We start from the raw sequence: 20,589 nt of genomic DNA on the forward strand, positions 1-20,589 counted from the left end.
ACAGTTGTGTGGCTGCTGTGTACAAAACCTCCCGTGAGTAAAAAAGGTCAACAATCCACCGATAGAAATGACTTAACTCAATATGATCAGTATTACCGCATTTTTTATTCTGTCATGAGTTCAGAAGTCTGTCCAAAACGAGCAGATTTCACATCTCCATTCCCACTCCAGTTAATTGCAAAAGACTCGTTCAATGTACCATGATGAATCATGCAAAGGGTGTGTATTCCACGGGTTTCAGTAAACACTCCCATCTCAACAGCAGGTTGCCAGCAGCTATACTAGGAAGCAACTGCAGTGAAACATGCAGAGCCTCAGAGCGGTCACCAAAAAAAGCACTGGTAGGGTATACAGAACAGATTGGAAGGTCACAATTTCCAAGACTGAAGAGCAAGTATCTTTCTTTACATTTTAGGGAGGTGGGGTTTGCGGTTTCTCAAGAGGGAAAAGGTTCTTGGAGGTCTAAGAGACAGGAAGTAAAGAGACATCACTCTCCAATGGGGACAGCATTTGGCTAGGTTGACTGGCATCAAGAAGACAGGCATATTCAAGGTGATAATTATGCCAGGGGAACTAATGTATAATATCGCCATTACATTGCTTTCACCATTCAGACCGATGTTATCGTTCACGTTCGATTGGAGAAAGTCAATCATGACACTAAGAAGGTGCCTACTCTACCCAAATGATCCTCGTAATAGATATGTAAGGGAGCAGTTACGTACAGTATTTGTGATCCAAAACGACCATTTCCTGCCTCTCAGTGGCAGAATTTTGTTTTTATCTCTGTACATACTCTGTGGCTGGTTGATACTACCTCAATGGATAGGGATTCCTGTAAGATTGTGGTCATTAGAATAATCCAGTAATGAGAGATGCTTCTATATAGGATAATTGACTAGGACATATTGCACTAATTAAACTCACCTGATCAGGGTTCTATTTAGGTATAATATATGCATACAAATACAAATCCCAGGAACAAATCGATTAGTTCCATGTAGCATGCTGACAGATTGTTACCTGTGCAGACCTGTTTAATGGTTGGGGTGGAGTTTATGCTATTCGCCCTGAGTTGTCACAACTGGGGGGGGGGGGGGGGGGTGAAGAGAATAAGTAATTTATGCACTGGCTAATGCCATGGCTGAATAATATTTTTTTTTCCCCTAAATTTGAGGTCCGGTTCCCAAATTAATCACAGAGCACCTCAATAGCCATAATTTTCATTACACACAAGATTAGCGGATTTGGTTTGAAGATACTTTGGGCTTTATAGATGGTATGGCTAAATGAGTGAGTCATGTGATCACCGAAACAAGAAATAAATATACGGTACACACAAACAAAACCATCGCCAAGAGGCAAAACAAGAAACAGAGAGGTTTCACTACAAAGACAGATAAAAAAAAAGGTTCACATGAGTCAAAGCCCCACCCCTCCCTCCCTCCCTCCCTCCAGCCAGTGTGGTTATGTGACCGCAATGGTTAGTCATTTGGTGACAGGGACACATAGTGACAGCATGAAACAAAACAATGGCTGAGCTGCGGGACTCTTTTACTGCCCTTTGCCTTCACTAGAAGTCATTTCATTGTCAGCATATGACCTCTATAGTAACAAGCCATGTAGGACCTTGTGCACAGCAGACTGGGGTCTAGAAATCACTGAGGGAAGGAACACACTAGGCAGAATCGCATGAGTTTTCCCCTAAGCACACGGCTGTTGTGGGGTTTTTTTTGCCATTATATTTTTCGCATACAGTAGAACATTGTTTTAAATTATACATGAAAAGGGTTTTGTTTTTTGTGAAAAAACAAAAAACACTCCATAACATTTGTATCAATTCATAGATTCACACAGCAATGCCCTTGCAAAGTTGGTTTTGGTGGTCTGCATCACATGCAAGAATCAGGGGCACGAGGGAAGTGCGGCTAGTAGAATATTGGTATAATTCACCTCTATTTTAAGTTTTTAAAAGTGTAAATTGTCTTAGGTTAAGTTGAAGCAAAATATCGGTGATATTTTACCAACACCGCTCTCACACAGAACCCTCCCTTACCGATGCCTAACCTTAACTGCCCTCACCTCCATCTAACACTTAAAAATACCTTCCATGCCTAACCACCCCCCCATGCCTAAAAACACTACCCCACACCTAACCCTTAAACCCCTCCCCCCCCCCCCCTCACACACACACACACACACACAACCTCTCCCTTCCTTTCATATTGCTGGGACAGAATCCAGCAAACTGGTGGAGTAGGTGGTGTCCAGCAAAGGAGGAATTGCTAATGGCTGCCACCTGTATAACCCTAGTTATGCAAAGAGGAGGGTGAAAAGCATGCACTGAGATGCTCATAGGCTTGAAGGAGTGTTTATTTATCTTTGTATGTGTCAGAATGGTGCAACTAAATATTCTGAAAAAAAAAAAAAGTTTGGTTTGGGTCCGCTTTAACCCCCCCCCCCCCCCCCCCCAAGTAATTTTAGGGTGCCACAAAAGACATTTATAATCGGCAATAGTGTGAAATGTACCAGTTATCGGGCTCCCAAATGTCACACTATAGCCACCATTTATAATGGCTCCTATGAGGCACCCAAGTTCCCAAATTCCCACTTCAGATTGCATCATGCACTCATACCGACAATAGTGCCCCTGCACAAGCGGTCAGTCAAGGAGGTGTGGCTTCAGTGAGGAGAGCCATAGCCGCCTCCCCCTTTCCCTCATGCAGTTGCAGGGAGTTGGATTCTGACAGATAAATATTACTATTAATATCTGCATTCAGAAACAAAAATGTCACTGAACTAATCCTTAAATTCAGAGCCTTCATGTTTTTCAATGTTACAAGGCCTCTTTTATCCCACACTGTATAGGATATGGGCAGTCCAGACGTTTGTCTGGCATGGTGATGACTGCACACTATTGTACACAACATGGTGCAGGGGGCATTTTGGCGCATTTGAGCTGAGCGGAAAGCAAGCAAAATGAAGCCATCATTAGCCACCCAGAGGGTCTTGTGACAGCGCCCTGTACGGAGCCAGCAGCTCAGCCACAGATTAAGCTGTAAACCGCTTAGCTTCAGCAGGAGACAGACTGTTCTTATTCGGGCAGTGAAAGAAAAAACCTCATTGTTTCCTGGAAATACCATTAGTAAGAAAAAATACCAGCCCCGGTGATCCTCCAACACTGAGGAAAAACAAAGGATCATCCATGTTTTTGGCACAAACGCAACATAGAGGCCTAGTTTATTAACAGGGGGGCTGAGCTTCGGGCAACACAGGCGGGAGTGTACACGAGTTATGACAGAAGACTGCTGTGTTGTTGCTTCAGAGGACAATGCATGTAGCTAACGGTCCCTCACAGGATATCGTAATGTCCCATCATCTAGGGACATTTCTGAGCGAAAGCCAGTAAACTGGATGAGGATTTAGGAGGAAAAAAAGGGAAATCGGGCATATTTTCTGGGCAATAAGGGGTGTCGGCCATTTTTGTATGCTGAATCAATATTCATGACTGTACAGTTACCAAAGTCGATTACAATGACATCAGAGAGGTACAACATGGTGGCAGATACTTCATACTTCTGCAGAACTTTACAGAGTACAGGCATGTACTCCTCTGCTCCTCAGAGGAGCCCATAAACTAACCTCTACCACAGTCATAGGCTACAGTATTCTCCCCAGAATTTTTGAAAAAGTAGCCGGGTGGCATGAAAAAGTAGCCTGGTAGGGCGAAATGAGAGAATGCAGGGCCAGTGCTTCTGTGTGCAACTATGCTTACAGAATAGGAGGAGGTGATCCAATGACAGCTGGTTGCTCACCAAAACTAGTCGGGTGGCGTACCCGGCTAAAACAGCCTGGGGAGAACACTGGGCTATGTCCCCATCATGGACTAAAGCTAGATAGATAGTGTACTGGCAAGGCTGTTGCCTTTGATGTGGGATTTGAGCCTTCATTGTACTGAATGGGAAGGCAGGTGCAATCACCCCGTAATGCAGGCAAGCATGCGCTGGGATTCAGTGGTGAATGGCAGTGCATGTATGGAAACAGCAGATAGTGCAGCCTATGCACTCTCGGCTGTCCCTGCGATCATGTTTCCATAAGCCCGGGTGAAAGCGCGCTACATGGAAATGAGCCCAATGTTCTCCCCAGGCTCTTTTAGCCGGGTGCTCCACCCGGCTAGTTTTGGTGACCACCCGGCTGTCATCGGCTCACCTTCTCTGCTCGTCCCACCCGGCTACTTTTTCATGCCACCCGGCTACCATTTCATGCCACCCGGCTGGAAAAAATTTCTGGGGAGAACACTGGAGCCCTTAAAAAAAAGGGCAATGCTGAATATAAAATTTGCCTTTTTAAAAACAAGAGATTTGTAAGAATTCAGATTTAAAATGAGCAACTGTGATTTCCCATGATGCATCACTCCCGAAAATATGAAACAACACAGCAACAATACAAGTGACTGTCAAGGTATGACTGGTACTATCCGTAACCTCCAGAGCACACAGTGTACGCCGTGTGTGAGCAGCACCCGCCTATGTACAACAAACCCTTTGTGTCCCAACAACGGAGTACATTCCAGAATATAGATTTAGCAATTCTCTTCTGCAACAACAGGGCACTGATCCCTGAGCTAAACAACACAGGCGGAATGAGTCCAAAAACTGCTGGAATGTGCGGACAGACACAATGTGCTGCTACTGGGACAGCCCATATTGACTAATACTGCAGAACCATCATTATATAAGCCAAACCGTCGGCCTCGACCTTATGGGCAGGGATAGGCTTGACAAAGCGAATGACCGTTCATAAGCAGGGCTGTGGAGTCGGAGTCGGTGGTGTCATAAACTGAGGTGTTGGAGTCAGATGATTTTTGTACCAGCTTTACAGTTCTGTTCATAAGGCAATTTCTACGCTCTGACCACTATATGTTTGTTGGATGTTAATTGTACAGTTGTAAAAAAACAAACAAAGGAAAAAAAACCTCAAGTAACATTACTATTTTTGAAAGCCTGGTTTCTAGATTTGCTTCTTCCTTACTGAAATTTCCCAGTTTGCCATTCTGGATCTTTCATTCTTCCTAACGGTGTGTCACATGACCCGGAGATCTGTGCACAAAGCATAGAGCTGCCAGCAAAGTGGGAGCTGCTTACTCTGCACAGAGCCCTCACCCACCTCCTTCCCTCTGCTCCCTTCCTGTGGATCTCAGAAATAAAGTGGGCAGGTTTAGTTCTGTACTCAGACAACCTCCTGCCTCCTGTGAATGATGGGATGGGGAGGAGTTTGTCCAGGATACAGACTGCAGCTCAATCTAGCCAATCAGTGCAGGCCATTGACACAGGAAGTCAGCGTTACAAAGTAGTAAGTAGTGAACATTTTCAGTGATGGGCACTTGGAACAGTGATTGAGAATCCAAAAGAGGTTCTGACCTGAAAACTGTATGTTCTCCCCATGTTAGCTTAGGTCTCCGCTCACAATTCATACTGGTAAATGGACTGATCTTACTCGAAACTACACCTAGATTAAAGGAGGGATATTAGTTGGCGAGCTGCTACTAGAGGATTGTTACCAATGATATTCCCAGTCTGGGCGATATTCCCAGTCTAGGTAGCATTGGGAAAAAAAAAATACATGCACAAATAGTCAATTACTTTTCTCCACATCTTAAAACTATAATTAGGTCATTTTTGTAGCCATTTTAGATACACGTGTTTCAGTTTTATTGTAAATTAGGATTTTCTAAGCATATATACAGTAATTATTGCTGTAGCTGTATAAGTCCAGAGGTACTGCCTCTGCCCGTGAAGCATGAGGTTACAAGTTTGACTCACGGGTCAGAATCAGAAATAGAAATAAAAAACAGAAACAAAAACTAGAGTGAATGACAAAAACAAAATGGCCACCAAGATACCAATCAACAACCCTGACTGAAGTACTTGTAAAGAGGCATTGCATTGTACATCTCAGTTGCCCAGAATACTTGTCTGCAATCATGTTTCCACCCACGTGAATCTTAAGGGAAAGCGGTTTCAATTTACCCACTGTATTTAATAGGAGGGCCATTTGCAGCGCATCAATGAGCTCCCCTGCCAAGCAATTACCGTCCATGATAAGCCACGCTCGCTACGGCTCAAGACGACGCAGCAGAGAGGAGAAGAGCGAGATGGAAAACGCAGCGCGGAGACGGATAGAAAGGCAGAATGAATGACTTCTCATTTGTACGGCTGATAAGAGATATTCAGGGTGGGCTGCTACATTATATTACAATTGATTATCCACCTCGATCGATGCTATGCAAGGTACCTTTTAAGGGAAGCGAAATGAAATGAAGCATAGCGAGACCCAAATACAAGTCATTTAGCTGTACAGGCAAAAACTAAAGAAAGGTTCATGATATACGGCTATGAGAGAGACACACAAGTATAAATCACACAGGATTAGCTTCTAATGTTTCCACACTATAATCAGTGTATAATTACCATTTACAGAGTTACATGCAATTTGTTTCACACCTGCGAAAGGCCAAGTTCACACGATGGAGGTCAGACTGTTATACCTGCAGTTACGCTGCTATCGTGATGCACGGAAGACTGGATAGAAGTGAATGGAGCTGTACACAAACACACACAGTTCTGGGCAGACAAAAGACCATGCGGTACGGCCGGTGAACAAAATGGCTTTCTTTCTGTTTATGGAGTAATTATTGGCATCTCATGAATCATTGCTAGTTACAGGAAAGTTAACCAAGGATTGAACTTCATCCCAATAAGTAGCTGATACCGCCTTTCCCATGAGAAAGCTTTTCCTTTTCTTGGATAGATCATAAAGGGGGGTCTGTACGGCTGATTTTGTGGTGAAACCCCTCCCACAGTGTGATGTCATGACCATGGTCCTGACAGTTTGCTGTCTGTGAACTTTGTTGCATGGTGGGAAATAATGGCTTTTTCTAAACCGCCAAGCATGCATCAACTCCCTCTGTGTATAGAACTCTCAGTAAACAAACAGCTGACCTGGCAGGTCTAAAGATATCACCACCAGTGATACATTTCAGACTAATTCAGAGAGGAAAGATTTCACAATGGGCAAACACTGACTAAATCTATAAATGAAAATTGTAAAAAAAAAATTAGCAATTTTATAAAAAAAAAAAAAATAAAAAAAAAAAATTCACTACAGTTCCTTTTTATACCACTATCACACACAAATAAAAAAAAAATTGTAAAAATGTTAACTACCGTATATACATATGAAAATGTACATTTCTCCCAAAGTAAAGTGCACTATACATTAGGGTACTCATTTCCCATGATGCTGTCACTTGCAGCAGGTAGTTAAAAGATACAGAATCTGACAGATTTTGGACTAGTCCATCTCCTCATGGGGGAATTCTCGGTATTGCCTTTAGGGCTCGTTTCCACTATAGCGAATCCGCATGCGGGCACTGCATGCGGATTCGCATACTCAATGTTAGTGGATGGGGCTGTTTCCACGTGTGCGGCGGCGTTTTTCGGTGCGGGAAAAATCTGCACGACAGGGTCGTCAGATTTCGCATGCGGCAGGAATGCGGGCGAATCGCCGCTAATGCATTCAATAGGGAAATCGCATGCGGCTTTGTCATACGGATTTTCCCGCGATTTCGCATGAAAGGCAATGGAACTTTACACAGGCAGTGACATGGTTAAATTCGCCTGGCTCCTTGCCATGCGAAATCGCGGGTAAATCCGCATGGGGAACCGCAGCCGCATGCGATTTCTTCAGCGGTGGAATCCAGGCGATTCCGCACCGCTACAGTGGAAACGAGCCCTTAATCTTAAAAACAATTCCTGGCAAGGATCTATAGAAATAGGTCAGCCAGCTTCCTACGCATGTGCATGCTATTTTTGGTCATTTGAACAACTGCTGTCCAGCAAGTGCTTTTGTAAACAAGCAAATAACAGAATATCCATGAGGAGATGGACTAGCCCCAAACCAGCCAGATTTTCCCTACCTATAGTAAAGCCTGGTTCACTCATCCAATTTCGATTGGCCAATCATATACTAATACCATGTAGTATAAAAGCTTATGTACACAATCTTGACATAGTATTCAAATTCTGTTGGCCCTACTACATGGAGGTGGTAAAATTGGCCAATCCACATTGAATGTGTGTATGCACCCATAGTGACAGCGCCATAGGAAAAAAGTAAATTAAAGCACATTTTACTCCAGGAAAAATATACATTTTAGAAAAGGCTCACAATGTTATACTTTAATCTATAGTGGCTTTAACCCTAACAATCCCACCGCCACCCCCACCCTTTCCACCAAGACTGTTTATTGGCTCAGCAGGATTATGCTAATCACCCTACAAGTGGGAGGGGCACAGGCGGCTTACTGAGGAGACCACAGCTTGCAGCTCAGGTAGTCTGTGCTTCAGGAAACAGCAGATCGTTTAAATAACTGATTTGGCATGAAGGAGTTTAGACAGATATAAAACAAGCTTTGCCACAGACAGGACTAGGAAAACAATCGTCTGAAGATGGGCTGTAAAATCAGCCCACTAAATAGTTGAAGCCCACATCATTTAGGTGCTTTAAAGTGACCCAGATGAAAAAGAGGTCTTTTGCAGTAATAACAGGGTTGAATGGGAGTGGGCCTGGAGGATGGGAAAGAAAGCAGCCTGACCACTTGGAACAACAATGGCCGTCTGAGCAGAGCCATCCCTGGGAGGAGGAGTGGAATTACATGGATGGTTTCCCGCTATGGTCGGCTGACCGCGGCTCCTTTCCTCCGCCCTCTGACTCACGTCCACCATGCTCGCCCGGAGAATAAAGGGGTTCAGAATTAAAAGAATAATGACTGTAATTAGCAATGGCAATACTTTCCTACACACAGCTGACTTCCTCTTTTTAAATTGCCATGTTTAAAAATAAAGGATACTGCTTCTTCAACTGAAGCGAGAGGTACATGGAGGCTGCCATATTTTTTTCCTCTTAAAGTGGACCTGAACTCTTGAGCAGGACAAAAGGAAAACAGAGAAATGCGCCTGTATGTATGTAGAGCGTTTAGCCCAACTAATTCCCCCTCATCTGTGATAAATCACAGGTGTAATCTGGGATCTTGGCTGTGTCAGCTGGCTTCCTCGGCAGAGCAGCTAATTTGTAAACACAGGATGTTAACTATGTCTACTTCCATGAAAGCAGGAAGTACACACTGCAGATTTATTTCAGGATTTCTATCAGTTGTAACAAAAAAAGGTTGTTATGCTGTTGCTCCTCTTTTAGAGCAGAGAGGACGTTCGGAGTTCAGGCCTGCTTTAAGTTTAATACATATGTCACCTTTTAGTTAACACCTAACAAGTAAAACAATATATAAAAAAAGAAACGCCCACTGGCTTCCGACCATCACTTCTCTGTTTACTAGTTCAGAAGGGCCTATCCGTTCTGGGTGGAGGATCAGCACACAATAGCGCCGCATAGCTCGCAATCCAGAGCCGTTGTTCAGTCTGGTATTTCTGCTCGCGGTTACATAAGGTTTTTTTATGAGTCATTAAGTAATAAAGCCGTGTGTGGAAGAGTACCTGCACGTGTGACAGCACGGCTCACCTGTGCGGCCTTCTCTCTGCAGATTACCCACAAGGCCTCAGCCAGGATCCTGGAGGACACGGAAGTGTGAGCGGCGACGATTGATGACCCGTGCAGCCGGCTGCTGCCACGCCAACAACTGACACAGGCGAATGCCATGCACGACGCTTTACCCTGATGGATGGAGAGATTAAATGACGCATCCTGAGGGCACTGGAATGCCTGCTGGATGGCGGTTATTATGATAACCTGATGAGGTGATGTGTTTATATGCCAGACATCTCCGGCTCATCAGACTAATCAAAATCACCTGAGCACAGAGTTTATATTTAGGGATTATATTTGCATACAAGGTAAACACTTCTACCCAATTCCAGGTACATGTGTTTTTTTCCCTGTTCTGTTTAGACAGGTTCCATGCCAATCATTTCACTTGGTTTAACCGGTTTCAAGGGAATCTGAAGTGAGAGGGATATGGAGGCTTCCATATGTATTTATTTTTAAAGGGGACCTGAACTCAGAACTTTCTCTGAGTTCAGGTCCCCTTTCTGACTGAAGTCTGACTTGATTAGATGCATGCTTGTTTTAGGTGTAAAATTCAGACTACTGCAGCCAAAAAAAATCCAAAGGGCTGCCAGGGAACTGGTATTGTTTAAAGGAAATAAATATGGCCGCCACCATATGCCTCTCACTTCAGGTGCCCTTTAATTCCTTCAGATGAGCCCATTTTCCTCTAACCACATTTGACTGATGGCTGCATAGGGATGCCCTGCATGGAGTGGTATAGCACTAGCGATTCGATCCATCCTTGATCAGATTTATACTGTATCCTCGGATCAGGTGGACAAGCTGGTGGAACAGCATCTCTACTGCTAGATTTGGGTTTTCGAACAACAAAACTCACACAGAACATTGTGACTCAAAGCGCCAGATCTGCAGCCGCTAGGGTGCGCGCTAGGCAGTAGTAGTGTTTTAGGGAGACTTGCCCAAGGTCTCCTACTGAATAGGTGCTGGCTTACTGAACAGTCAGAGCCAGAGATTTGAACCCAGGTCTCCTGCGTCAGAGGCAGAGCCCTTAACCAGCCTGCTGGATCAGAGAGTGATTGATCACTTGCAGGATCAGGATGTAATTGATCCGTGTATTGTTACCATTATGCCTGGTACACACAATGCAATTTCCCATCAGATCGACGGCAGGTCCAATCTGGCTTCTGGTCGATTTCTGATCGCATACACAAAACTGATCTGAAAAACAATCGGAATTCAGATTGGACCTGAAGGAAATAATCAATTCAACCAGATGGGAAATAGCATGGTGTGTACCAGGCATAAGCCTGTCTTATGGTGCCCATACACGGTACAATGTTTTCTTTTTAGGAATTCGATTATTTCGTTCAATCATTCCATCAGATCGAATATAAAGATTTTTCCAACATGTCTGATTTTTTTTTTTTCCCTTCAATAAAAATACAAACTGGATAAAGGTTCAATTGCGTATAACTGAAAGCACTATAAGAAAGGTGTAAGAATAGTAATTGATCAGCCATCTGTAGCCATCAAATTCCCATTACTGTGACATTGTGAAGTCCGCCCTTCCCATCAGCGCTAGGTGACATAACAAACAGCACAAACCTCACAGACAGGGCTGCAGGTTCCAGGAAAAAGGGGCGGCTGGCGGAGTGTTCCGGAATTCCAGCTTTTCCCCCAGGATCTAACCCCTAACAATCCCACCCCTGTCACATCCAAGCCAGCTGACACTGAGCCCTAAACACGTTACCATAGCAACGCTGTCAGGCCTACTCTGGGGGGGCAGGGTGGGGGCTGAGTGAAACCAGCCAGCTTGCAGTTTGGGAAACCCAACAACAAAACAAATTCAGCAACAATTACAGCAAAGGAGTGAATTAGGTATTCTAAACAGGTTTTTGATGGCCTAACTTGTTACACTGTGTACAATATTGTCAAGAACCGATGTATAAAAATAAAACAATCCTAGATAAAGATGTGCCATTTCTGTTTATGTTTCTAGTTATTTTTACATTAGAGGTCATTGAATGTATCTATAGTGCTTAACAACAACCTTGAATATCCCCAAACACGTTCCATGGCGCTGTTTTCCACTACAAACATGATTCTATCTATACTCCGTGCCCACAGCACTATAAGGCCCTGTTCACACTGCACGCGTTTCCGTCTGTATTTCAAGAAACGCATGCAGGAGGCCGACACGCACGACATCACACACTGTCTGATGTTCACACTGCATGCGTTCCGGACCAGTGTGGTCCGGGAATGCATGCTGCACGCATTTTTATCCGAAACGTGCGGCTGAGCCATTCACTTTAGTGAATGGAATCAGCCACGCACGCATACAAACGCAGATGGCGTGCGTTCGTATGTGTTGCGTTCCGAACGCACGGCCATCTGCATTTGCTGATGTGAACAGAGCCTTAGGGCTCTTTTACACTTAGGGCCCGTTTCCACTATAGCGTTGCGGAATCGCCGGCGAATCACCGCAGGCAAATCGCATGCGGGTGCGATTCCGCATGCGTTTTTGCTGCGATTTCGCATAGGTAAGGCTGTATGCGAATTTAACCATGTCACTGCCTGTGTAAATTAACATTAATACCTATGCGAAATCGCGGCAAAAAACGCATGGGGAAAACGCATGCGATTTCCCTATTAAATACATTGCGTGCGATTCGCCTGCATTCCACACGCAGGCGAATTCTGAGGGCCCTACCCTGCAGATTTTTTCTGCACAGAAAAACGTGCGGGGAAATGCACAAGTGGAAACCGTCCCATCCACTTGTACTGACTGTGCGAATCCGCATGCGGGCAACGCATGCGGATTCGCGATAGTGGAAACGGGCCCTAATGCGTTGGTATGCGTTAGTGTGCGTTAGTATGCCTTGGTACGTGTTTTTTCCATAGCAGTGCATTGTGAAAAAGTTTTCAATTAAAACATGTATAGTAGGAACTGAGCTTTAGGAAAACATGGACATTACTTTGAAAACCAGTTCTCTTTCAATTAATCGGTTGTTCTCAGTAAAAGGGGCCTTATCGTGGGTGTCATGGCGCCATTGCAACAGGGGGGCCTTAAATTCGCTCTAGTGGGTCTCAGGCCTAGTTCACGCTTCAAGTTGCAAGCGCAATTGCTAGTGCTAAGCCCCTTCGTGAGCAATTTGGTGAAACAATTACTGGCTTTTTTTGGCATGCAATTTTAGATGCATTTTTGTTTTGCAATTTGTGTGTGTGCAGCCAAACAGGAAGTGCAATATTTGACGCAGAACTGAATGTCTTAAAGCAAATGTGCAATTTTTCCTATACCTTGCATTGAGGCACTAACACCCAGAAAATGGTGCAGGACCCGCGTTTGCAATTGGAAAGAAAGCTCAACTGATTTAGGTCGCATTCACAGTGGGCTGTTATGGTCGCACGTTATAAAGTCTTATAACGCAGCTTACCTCACTGCAATGCTTATCCTAAGGGCCGGTCACAGTGCGACGTTAAAGTGGCATTGAAAAATGTTGCGTTATGGGAACGCGATGTTTGCATTGCGTTACCTCTTAACGTAGACATGTTGCGACTAACGTCGCATTAAAAACGCAACATCCCACAGTGAATACAGCCTTAATCATACAAGCGCTTTTATATAAGTTATTGATTAAGAAAAAACAAAAAAAATCAAAACGCTCAGTGTGAACCAACCCTACCACATTGGCTATGCGAATTTTCTGCGCTCCTGCAGATTCCACACAAGTGCGAATGCTTAAAAAAAAAAAAAAAAAGGAAGCAGGACTGTCAAAGCTAACAACAATCACATCATGCGAATGAATGTACCCGCTTGATTTGCAACAGAGCTGGTATTCCTGCGCAGATCGCAACAAATCAGCGAAACGCAGAAGATCACAGCAGGCCCCACCCCTCAGCACTACGACAAGAGCCCAAATCATTTAGACAGGACTAAGTAAACGATAATCACGTCAAGAAGCGGCCTTGCGCACAGAACCTGCTGCTAATGCCTTCAGCTAGGCCGTGTCAGGTCACATGACCACGATTTTTAGCAGCAGAATCCTTGCCCGACATGACATTTGGGTGTCCGGCTTGCTAAGCCACGGAGTCTTCAAATCTGTATCTGGCAGAATTTTGGGCTTTACGGCTTTAATGAACAGCCTTATCTACACCAAAATATTTCGGTATGACATCACCCCCAGAGGTTATTTGCGATTATGTAAGCGTACAGCCCACTCTGCCATCTGTTGACGGGGGCAGCCAAAGCGAAAAAAACAACGATCAGCATGACTCGCTCGTGATGAAGTCCCCTAAGAATATCACAAGGAGGAACCAGAGCCTGGATTTTCTGAAAAAAATTCATAGCTTACTCTCGTTTCATATCAAGTTCCACCAAAAATGAACAACAAACAAAAACACCAAAAAGTTTGAAGGTGCCCGTTAACCATCCAATCTCCAGAACAATAGAAAGCCCAATCGAAACGATTGTTCGGGCCCTCCAACACATAGGAAAATGACAAGGGGTCCAAGCAGACTAAACATTTTTTTGAAATTCAGATCGGCAAAACAATCGATAGTACGAGACTGTTGCATTAATGGGCTCATTAAAGTAGACCTGAAGCTTACTGAACAGGAAGAGCCGAGATTCAAACCCTGGTCTATGACAGAGGCAGGGCCCTTAAAGGGACTCAGAGCACCTCTCACGGGCATGCCTTTAAGACTCCGACCAGTACTGCAGAGTACTTAAAGATGTATACCTTTTTGTCGCATGTGCTCTTCTTTCTTTTGATGCCTGAATTGCCGTTCTACACCAAATAGTTTTTGTTAAATTTCAATTTAAAAATAACGCTGCCATCTTGGCTATGTTATAACTTCCGGGTCACCCCTGTCTTCTCTGTTAGAGAAGTGCATCACTGAATGAAACAAGGGGGGGGGGGGGGAAGTGACACACACGGCCATTGCAAGAGGCTCCTCCAGAGGGGTTATAGCAGGACTTTGTTCTAAGTAGTTTGTCTTAAAGGCATGCCCATGAGAGGTGCTCAGAGTCCCTTTAACCAGTACACTAGCCAGCGATTGACTACATCCTGACTGTTTAGTCTCTGCCCCACCTTTTTGTAGTCTGAACAACATGAAGATGCAATCCAAGCAGCAACAGCTGCACCCTAAGCTAGTATTTTCTGAAAAAAACAAAAAAAAAAAAAAAAAAAAAAAATATTACACACAAACATTTAGATCTTTGCCGTAAAATGGGCTTAACTTGATCAGTAGCTAGTGGCTTGTATTTTCTAACATAGCTTCTACTTCCTGGGTTAAAGAAGAGTCAAGAGGCGGGGCCAAGAACTCAACAGCATATAAGTGAAGCTGCAAACACAGTCACCGGTCACAAGGGCGGGTTGGACCATTAAGAAGGGATGGTGGGCAATTATAATTGCTTGAAAAAGCTTGTCATTTCAACTGGAGTAACCATTTAATGGCCCATTATAGACAGGATATGATCTGAAAACAGCAGAACCCGCTCTCTCTTCTCAGCTCATAAATTCAGACTAGCATAAAGGCCAGACAGCTGTGATTGGCATTTTTATCAGTGGGGCCCTTTTAAAGCAGCCAGACTCTGGGAAAATTCCAGCGTTTACTGAGATCCCGTGCACAAAAATACACCATCATAACAACAGTGGTTAGCATCAATTCGCCTATACTTAAAGGGAAATTCTACCTTTGTTTTTAAAATTGCTAAATACAGAGGAACATTTTTAATTTTGTGAACCTCGTTGCATTGTGGGAAGTAGCAAATTTTTCCAACTGCCAAGCAAGCAGTATCTCCCTTTGTGCACAGAACTCTCAGTAATGAACATTCCATACAGATCACCTGGCAGGACTAAAGATGTCACCCCCATTGATACATTTCATACATCGAATATTTGCAAGTAAGAGTCTATATTTTAACTAAAAGTGAACTAATCAAGGAAGGTTTGTGCCTGGAATATCAGTAAAGGAAAAGTGAAACGCAAGTTAGATTAATTAATCTGTGTAATTAATGGCTATAGTTGGGGACGGGGGCGGGAATTCCAATGATTATGGCTTGAATGCAAATTTAATGCAAATTATGCAACTTGAAATCAGGCCAATCAAATTCAGCAGGAAGTGGATTTGAATGGACTAATTACAAGCGCTGCACAATTGCCATTAAATTTGCATACCGCTGATAAGCTTTAGCTATAGGTCCGCTATGAACCAGTGGCTCTAAAATGTATGAGGTAGAGGCGGGGTTAGTATGGCTCCACCCACTGCCCTAAAGTCTGGCGTTAGGATTGTATTTCACACAAGTGGAAGCCATCACATTCGTTTACCTTGTGGTGTAGGCAACACTGTACTGAGAAATCAGAGAAAATTCCTTAATGTGTACAAAAATACCCTAAACGTTACACAACTCTTACACTTTCCCCAGTAGCCACAGAGAAATGAAAATATGAAAAAAAACGGAAGTAACTAGCTTAAAATATAGCAGTCTGCAGTTTGGGAAATGCCAAAAATAGGACTTCTGCTTCATGCCTGATAACAGGATTTGAACCTACATGTTTCAACAAACACATCAAGGGTGAAACCAAGTAGTCTACTGACTGAATCGTTCAGATAGGAAGGTGGACAATCAATCCATATCCTCCTTCTGGAGTGATCGACCAACTTGATCAGTTTCAACCAAAAATCAATCGATCAATCAGGCTGCCCACTGCATTAATGTATAGCAGACTTGATCAGAGTGATATCAACAGGAAAAACAAAATCAGTAGGCTGCGCATACAGTGCTGCCTTTACTGGATCCCAAAGTTTCACTTTAACCTCTTGACGACCAGCTAACGCCGATCAGCGTAAACTGGTCGTCTGCGGGTTACCATGGAAACTGCCGCTCGATCGAGCGGCCTTTCCATGTCAGTTCACGGAGGGTGTCTCTGTGAACAGCCGGAGAGCCGCCGTAGGGCAGATCGGCGATCCCCGGCCTCTGATTGGCCGGGGATCGCCGGCATCTGATAGGCAGAAGCCTATCCTTCAATGCGCAGGACGGAACTCCATCGGGCGCATTACGGAGAGAGGGAGGGAGGGAGGTAAGGAGGCAGAGGGCGGAAATGGCTGCGGAGGGGGGCTTTGAGGAGCCCCCCCCCGCAAAACGCAGATGGCCGGCGGCGATCAGACCCCCCCGGCAGGACATCCCCCTAGTGGGGAAAAAGGGGGGGGGGGGGGGAAGTCTGATCGCCCTGGCATAATACTGATCTGTGCTGCAGGCTGGAGAGCCCATGCAGCACAGATCAGGCAAATCACCCCTGGTCGGCAAGTGGTTAAAGGCCCCCTGTCGCGAAAATCTTAACATGTAAAATACATGTAAACATACTGTATACAAATACGAAGCACGTTTCTTCCAGAGTAAAATGAGCCATTAATTACATTTCTCCTATGTTGCTGTCACTTACAGTAAGCAGTAGAAATCTGACATCCCCTATGAAGAGATGTACTAACCCAGAATCAGTAAGAAATCTGACTTTACTGACAGGTTTTGGGTTAGTCCATCTCTTCATGGGGAATTCTAAGCATGGCCTTTATTCTTTATAAAGACATTCCCGGTAAAAGATTTATATAAAGATGCTGCCCAGCCTCTCTGCTCACCGTACACTTTTTTGGCATTTGGACGGAGCAACTGCCATTCACTAAGTGCTTTTAAAAATAAATAAAGAAAACCCTGATACTCCCTATGAGAAGATGGGCTAGTCCAAACTGTCGGTAATGTCAGATTTCTACTACTTACTGTAAGTGACAGCAACATAGGAGAAGAGTAATTTATGGCTCATTTTACTCTGCAACAAATGTACTTATTTGTATGTGTTTTAAATTTGAAGATTTTTGCAACAGTTCCTCTTTAAGGTGGACCTGAACTCAGAACTACATCTCTGCTATAAAAGATATGCAGCAGCCCAAAAAACTTTAAAAAGATAAATAAGCAGAAGAACAGCAGAATTAAGGTTAACATCCTGTGTTTACAAATTAGCTGCTCTGTTGAGGATTGCCAAGATTCCTGAGCTGACACAGCTGAGAGATCAAATTACACTTGTGAATAGTCCCAGATGAGGGGGAATTAGACAGGCTAAACTCTCTAAATACATACAGGGTGGATTTCTCTTGGTTTCTCTTCTGTCTTGTGCAAGAGTTCAGGTCCACTTTAAAAAGAAAAAGGTTCCTGGAAAAAGCAAGGCTGTATGGAAACAAGCCGAGATTCCCCAAGAGCATACGGCCAATCTTCGGAGCGCTGGCTGTGTTATTACACCTGCAGCAAAGGAAAAATTAAACGCTCTCCAGCCCTGCCACGGCCCGAGGCCAGGCATCTGTTTCCCAGGAGCATCAAAGACTAGGCCGAAACCAGGAAACCCAGAGATTTATCCACTCACACTCATTAACAGGAAATACAAATCAGAACACCATTAAACGGGCCCAGGGTTCCTTCACAGCCAGGCTTACCAGGCTTTGATCACGGGTCTGATGGTGCCGCAAAAATGCTCCACAGACCATCACGAAGAAAAAACACGCCAATAACCACATTTTCGAATAGTTACCGCGTTTTGAAGATTATGGACTATTAATGGTAAAGAAAACATGGGAGTGATTTATTAAGACAGGTAGAAAAATAACTGGAATCCTAGCAGATGCGTACACTAACCAATCAGAATCCTTGTTTCATTTGGCTGCTCAAACCTGATTGGTTGCTCTGGGCAACTGCACCACTTTTGCTGTGGTTTGCTGTACACCTGTCTTGATGAGTCCACCTCAGATCTAGTATCTAAACAGGAATTTATTATTGTTTAGTATGTACATAGCGCCACTCTTGTCACTTTACTGTCCCTCAGAGGGGCTCACAATTTAAATTTCTACCATAGTCATATGTCTATATCGTGTAGTATATGCTTCTTAGTTTAGTGCCAATTTAGGGGGAAGCCAATTAACATCAGTATTTTGGGGGATGTGGGAGGAAACCAGAGTTCCTGCAGGAAACCCACGCCAACACAGGGAGAACATACAAACTATGCAGATAGTGCCCTGACTGGGTTTCCAACCGGGGGACCCAGCACTGCAAGGCAAGAGTGCCAACCAGTACGCCACCGTGCTGCCCATTACTACTTAATGACCCCTTACTACTTTCCTAGAAACTATACTGGTACAGATCACAAAAAGGACAGCCTGCCTGTTAAAACCACTTTGGTTACAAGTTAACTAGTTTCTGGGAAAAAAAAAAGACACAAAAAAAATAAAAAAAAATAAAAATAAAAACACACCGTCATAACTGACTGTGAACCCCCAACTAGTTCAGTTTTCAACGGGGCGAGAATTCAGTAAAAAGCACTGAGTTCAGGCAGTACAGAAGACAGCATTACCAGGGGTCCTTCCATCATGACAGGACTGAAATCTAACTGAACAACAGGACAAAGCAGTTCCTGGCTGGTAAAACATCCTTCATTTCAAAAAATGGAAATTATATAATTGTGCCTCTGACTGGTTCTCTTTTAAAACTTGAATCTGCATTGTGTAACTGGCCAATTCAAGAGGAAGCTGTGAAAACAGAAAAGTTGCTGACTTTCTCATTGGGTTTGTCACTGTTTCCACTGCTCCTTGCTTCTGTAATGGCACATCTCCCACGCGTTTCGCTTCGTGCAGCTTGGCAGGCGGTTGTGCACCAGATCGGCGAGCGAGAGGTGGAACAAAGTAACCGGTATTCCTTTCAATGTGGAAATCCACCTCAACTAACTTTCTAGTATTCATGAACATTTTCCACTACCGCCAGCACAGCAAAAAACTAAGTGTCATATCAACAGTGAAAGACATTTAAATGACTGATCATTAGCTTTGTTTTAAGAGACTGGCACGTGAGTGACTCAGTTTACAGTAAGAAATGAGTCAACACGTACGCCTTCATACTTTGTGTGTGCTCAAGTGCTGGTAACAGCAGAGCAAACAAGCATGGAAGAGAATGGTACACATTTTTCTTTCAGATTTGATCTTTCGACTCATTATTATGATCGCATTGTAAAGAAAACTGCTGTGTGCGCCGCAAATCGATATGAAACTATTCTTTGGTCGATTGGATTTAAAAGGAAAACAATATCGATTCGAATGCTGGATTTTATGATCGAATCAGAATGTAAAACCTTAATGGGAACAATCGATAATTGCCTCTCGATTCGTTTCGATCCTTCAAAACACATCGAAAGATCAAATCTGAAGGAAAAAAAAAATTGTACCGTTAAGGGGCGCCTTTAGAAGTATATTTTTCAAGCAATGATTAGCATACACTGTAACTAGTTTACTACGAGCACAGGCAGAGAAGTAGCTTTTACTGTAGGTCACATGAAAGGATTATAAAAAGGAGGGGGCTAAAAATCATTAATGCAGAAATAATGAATGACTGATCTGTAGATAAATTGTAAAATATTCTAAATTATTCCAACACACCAAAGAATGATGAAGAAAAAAAAAAAAAAAAAAAAGATAAGTAGCAGCATAATATCCTTTAAAGAAAAACATTTGTTATAGCTGATACATATCTCACACTAAATATGCAGTGTGCCTACTTCCTTCTTTCCTGGAAGCAGACACACAGTTAACATCCTGTGTTTGCAAATTAGCTGCTCTGCCGACGCAGCCAGCTGACAGCTGAGAGATCACATTACAAATGTGATTACCGGTAGTCACAGATGAGAGGGAATTAGACAGGCTAAACTCTCTAAATACATCCAGGGTGCATTTCTCTCTGTATTCCTTCTGTCCTGTGCAAAAGTTCAGGTCCACTTTACAGTTCCCCCCCATAACTAGCAGCACCAGGATTTTTGGGAAAAGTCCCCCCTCCCCCATGAGGATCCCGTTAATAGCTTCAGTCTCCAATCTCTCTCTACAATTATGTTTAATAACATTTCAAAGCTTTTTACTGGATTTTTTGTCCTAAAAAGGCCCAACCCCCTGCAGAGGCCCAAGAATGTGCAGCTGGAA

At 43.7% G+C, this 20,589-nt stretch overlaps 1 protein-coding gene and 1 long non-coding RNA gene across 7 annotated transcripts in view; one reads left to right on the top strand and one right to left on the bottom strand.

Annotated features, from left to right (window-relative positions):
• The window catches only part of RALGDS (ral guanine nucleotide dissociation stimulator), a 250,641-nt gene that overhangs the window by 55,546 nt on the left and 174,506 nt on the right, over nt 1-20,589 (bottom strand). The gene's annotated exons all lie outside the window — the stretch shown is intronic.
• On the top strand, nt 304-10,027 carry LOC137527862 (uncharacterized). The gene is made up of 3 exons (XR_011023226.1): nt 304-390; nt 6,046-6,234; nt 9,599-10,027. It is a non-coding gene; the product is annotated as an uncharacterized lncRNA (long non-coding RNA).

The sequence above is a fragment of the Hyperolius riggenbachi genome, chromosome 8 (genome assembly GCF_040937935.1).
Source record: "Hyperolius riggenbachi isolate aHypRig1 chromosome 8, aHypRig1.pri, whole genome shotgun sequence".
Lineage (NCBI taxonomy): Eukaryota > Metazoa > Chordata > Amphibia > Anura > Hyperoliidae > Hyperolius > Hyperolius riggenbachi.